This window comes from Papio anubis, chromosome 12 (assembly GCF_008728515.1).
Source record: "Papio anubis isolate 15944 chromosome 12, Panubis1.0, whole genome shotgun sequence".
NCBI lineage: Eukaryota > Metazoa > Chordata > Mammalia > Primates > Cercopithecidae > Papio > Papio anubis.
This window is the reverse complement of record NC_044987.1, coordinates 10025445-10029638: the sequence shown is the minus strand read 5'-3', so window position 1 is coordinate 10029638 and position 4194 is coordinate 10025445. Positions and strand designations below refer to the sequence as shown.

General features: G+C 37.9%; 1 pseudogene; it reads right to left on the bottom strand.

Annotated features, from left to right (window-relative positions):
• Nucleotides 1–271: 271 nt before the first annotated feature.
• LOC108582072 lies at nucleotides 272–2403 on the bottom strand (annotated as a pseudogene).
• Nucleotides 2404–4194: the final 1791 nt, after the last annotated feature.

Here is a 4194-nt window from a genome sequence, read left to right as displayed (position 1 = left end):
CCCTTTAGTATTGGTGAAGAGTTGATCCTGCCTGCTGCTAAGGACATTTGTCATGAACTTTTAGGAGAGGCTGTTGTTCAAAAGGTGGTACATGTTCCTCTTTCAGCTAACACCATAACTAGAAGAATGGATGAAACAGCAGAGAATATTGAGGCACAAGTGTTAGAGAGGATTAATGAGTCTCCGTGCTACACAATCCTCAAAAGGGTTTTGTCTCAGAAATAGACTCATATATATATGATCAATTATTTTCAACAATGGTACAAAGGCAAGTCAGTGCAAAAAAAAAATCTCTTCAACAAATGGTGCAGGAACAATTGGATATCCATAAAATGAACTCGGATCCACGGTTTGCACCATATGCAATAATTGACTCAAAATAAGTATAGGTCCTAGATCTAAATGTAAAAACCTAAAACTCTAAAATGTATCAGAAAAAAATGGGGTAAAATCTTTGTCGTCTTGGATTAGGCAAAGATATTTTCTTGTGTTTGTGGGTAAAGAAACCTTTAATGAGAGTTCAAGGTGTAAGAGGAGGACCTTGTAGAGAGCCAGCGCTTAGCCCCAGCCTCCTCATATGTACATGGCTCTGTAGAGGTTCTCCAGACAGTGCTGCTGCTGCTGTTTTGAGCCTTATCTCCTCTGTGCTCCTCACAAGTGTCGTTATCAGCGGACAGCTCCTGGCAGCACAAGGGACAGAGATCTGTCTTGCTTAGCCAGGGCAAATTGCAGTTAGAATGGAAAAGTTAATGGCAAGGCATCCCAATGACAGTCGCCTCCTCCTCAAGCACATGGGGCACTTGTGTGTGTCTCTCAGCTTGAGAGCTCCTGATGACTGTCCTGGGGAGGTTCCCAACCACACTGCCTTGGCAGCTGGTGGAGGCAGGTGGTGATTCCTATCTACTACCATCCCCAAGTCTTCAAAATCCATCCTATTGAAAAGTGATCTTGTGAGCTCCAGCAGCATGTGGGTCAGGGTCTCCCGCTTGGGGTTCAACAGCTTGCAGTCTTGTTCATTGAAATAGGCTGTCATGGCTGCTCAGCTCTGTGACATAGCTCTCGGACCAGCAAAGATATTAGGTCTGACACCAAAAGCACAATCCATAGAAGAAAAAGGATGGATACATTGGACTTCATTAAAATTAAGAATGTTTTCTCCTTGAAAAACAGTGTTAAGAGAATAAAAAGACAAGCCACAAACTTGGAAAAAAAGTAACTGTAAATTACATACCTGATAAAGTGCTTGTACCCCAAATATGCACAGGAATCTCAAAACTCAATCATAAGAAAACAATCCAATTTAAGAAATCATTTTAACATGCATTTTACAAAAGAAAATATACAGATAGCAAATAAGCCCACAAAAAGATATTGAATATTATTGACCATTGGGAAAATGCAAATTAAAACAAAATAAGATACACTACACACCTATTAGAATGTCTAATATTAAGAAGACTAACCCATATTAACTGATGAGGATTTGGAGCAACTGGAACTCTCACACCCTGCTGGTAGATAAATGCACAACCACTTTGGAACACAGTTTGGCAGTTTTTAAAAAAGTTAAACATACATCTGCCTTATGCCCCAGCCAGACAATTTTTAGACATTTCTCAAGGGAAATGAAAGCATATGTTCATTCAAAGATACACATACATATTCATTGCAGCTTTATTTGTAATAGCCAAAAACTGGAAACAGCCCAAATGTCCAGCAACAAAAGAATGGATAAACAAATTGTGTTATATTTACTACCTAGCAGTTGAAAGAAATAAACCACTGACACACACAAGCTGGATTAAAAAAGAAGAGGAAATGAATTGTTGATACATGTAATAAAGATTACTCTCAAAATAATTATGCTAAGTCAAAGAAGTCAGACCCTGCTCCCTGAGAGTATGTACTTCATGATTCAATTTATATACAGTTCTATAAAATGCAAATTAATATATGATAACGAAAAGTGATTGCCTGGAAATGGTGAGAGGACAGAGGAGCCAGAATCAGCTAGGATTACAAAGATGCACAAGGAAACTTTTGAGGGTGGTGGATATCTTGAGTGTGGTGATAGTTTTACAGTTGTATGCCTACGTTAGAAGTTATCAAATTGTATACTTTAAGTATGTATGTACACTTTGTTGTATATTAATTATGCCTTAATAAAGTTATTATAAAAAGTAGTTCCAGGCAATAGTAGGCACTCAGTAACCATTTGTAAACTGGTCGTTGACTTTCTTGGACTGTGACTTGTTAGCAGTTAGGGATTGATTATTCCGTACATGTTTATGTAATACCTGGCTAAATACCATGCTGGAGTAAGTGCTCAATAAATGCTATTTTAAGAATGTTATCAGCCAAGCATGGTGGCTCATGCCTGTAATCCCAGCACTTTGGGAGGCTGAGGTGGGTGGATCCCCTGAGGTCAGGAGTTCGAGACCAGCCTGGCCCACATGGTGAAATCCTGTCTCTACTAAAAATATAAAAAATTAGCTGGGCATGGTGGTGCATGCTGTAATCCCAGCTACTTGGGAGGCTGAGGCAAGAGAATCACTTGAACCCAGGAGGCGGAGGTCGCAGTGAGCTGAGATAGTACCACTGTATTCCAGCCTGGTAAACAAGAGCAAAACTCCATCTCAAAAAAAAAAAAAAAAAGTTATTGTCTGTTACATATCCATCAAATTCATGTCATTTAAGTGACACTAGAGATAATATATTTTTTTCTGACAAAATGTTTGGCTTCATTAGCAATTTAAAAATACAAATTAAAATAATGAAATACTGTTTTTAATCTTTCAGTTTGCAAATAATTTTAAATGATGGAATAAGCATATTATTTTATATTTGGAAGAACAAAAGAAGTCATTTCCATTTCTAAAGCATGTTATGGCCAGGCACGGTGACTCATGCCTGTAATCCCAGCACTTTGGGAGGCAGAGGTGGGTGGATCACTTGAGGTCGAGTTCGAAACCAGCCTGGCCAACATGGTGAAACCCCATCTCTACTAAAAATACCAAAAAATTAGCCGGGCATGGTGGCGTGCACCTGTAATCCCAGCTACTTGGGAGGGTGAGACATGAGAATCATTTGAACCTGAGGGAACAGAGATTGTAGTGAGCCTTTGATGCCACCACTGTAGTCCAGCCTGGGTAACAGAGCAAGACTCCATCTCAATAAGTAAATAGAGCATGTTATCGTACCTACTTGACAAGAGATTGGGAAAATAGCTGCTCTCCCTTACTCTACTAATAAGACGTAAACTGGGAGAAATTTTCTGTTGGACAATTTTAATAAATATCAAAAGCTCCAACAACATAAAAACCCTTTGATCCAACTGTACCACTTCTAGAAATGTATGCTAAGAAAACAAGACTGCACACAAATTGTAGTCACAAGACTGTTCATCACGTTACTGTTGATAATATCAAAAATTAGAATTGACCTACAAAGCCAGCAGTAAGAGACTGGTTAATAAACACTGCTATATTCATTCCATGAAATATTATTCTGACATAAAAAATGGTTTAGTAAATGAACTAACGTAGTTCAAAATAACAGGTTTGTTTAAGCCAGTTGTAGTCTGTAGTCTCAGCTATTCGGGAGACCAGCCTGGGCAACATAGCGAGACCATGTGTCTAAATAATAATAATAATAATAGACTTGTTAAAAGAATGAAAAGACAAGCCACAGACTGGGAGAAAATATATGCAAAATACAAATCTGATAAAGGACTTGCATGCAAAATATACAACGAACTCTTAAAACTCAACAGTAAGCATTACAAACAATTCAATTTCCTAATATAAGCAAAAGACCTATACAAAGATGATAAACAGATGAAAAATATGAACATGGAAAGATGTCATTAGGGACTGGTATACTGAAACAACAATGAATTATCACTATACACCTATTAAAATGAATAAAATGCAAAACATTTTACTCATTTTGCATATGACAACACTCAACACTGACAAAACCCAATGCTTTACATTTTACTCATTTTGCACTGACAACACCCAATGCTGGTGAGGATGTGGAGCAACAGGAACTCTCATTCATGGCTGGTAGAAATGCAAAATGTACAGTCACAAAGCTAAACATGGTCTTGCCATGTGATCCAGCAATAGTGCTTATGTCCACACAAAAACCTGTACATGAATTTTCAAAACAACTTTATTCATAGTTACCAAA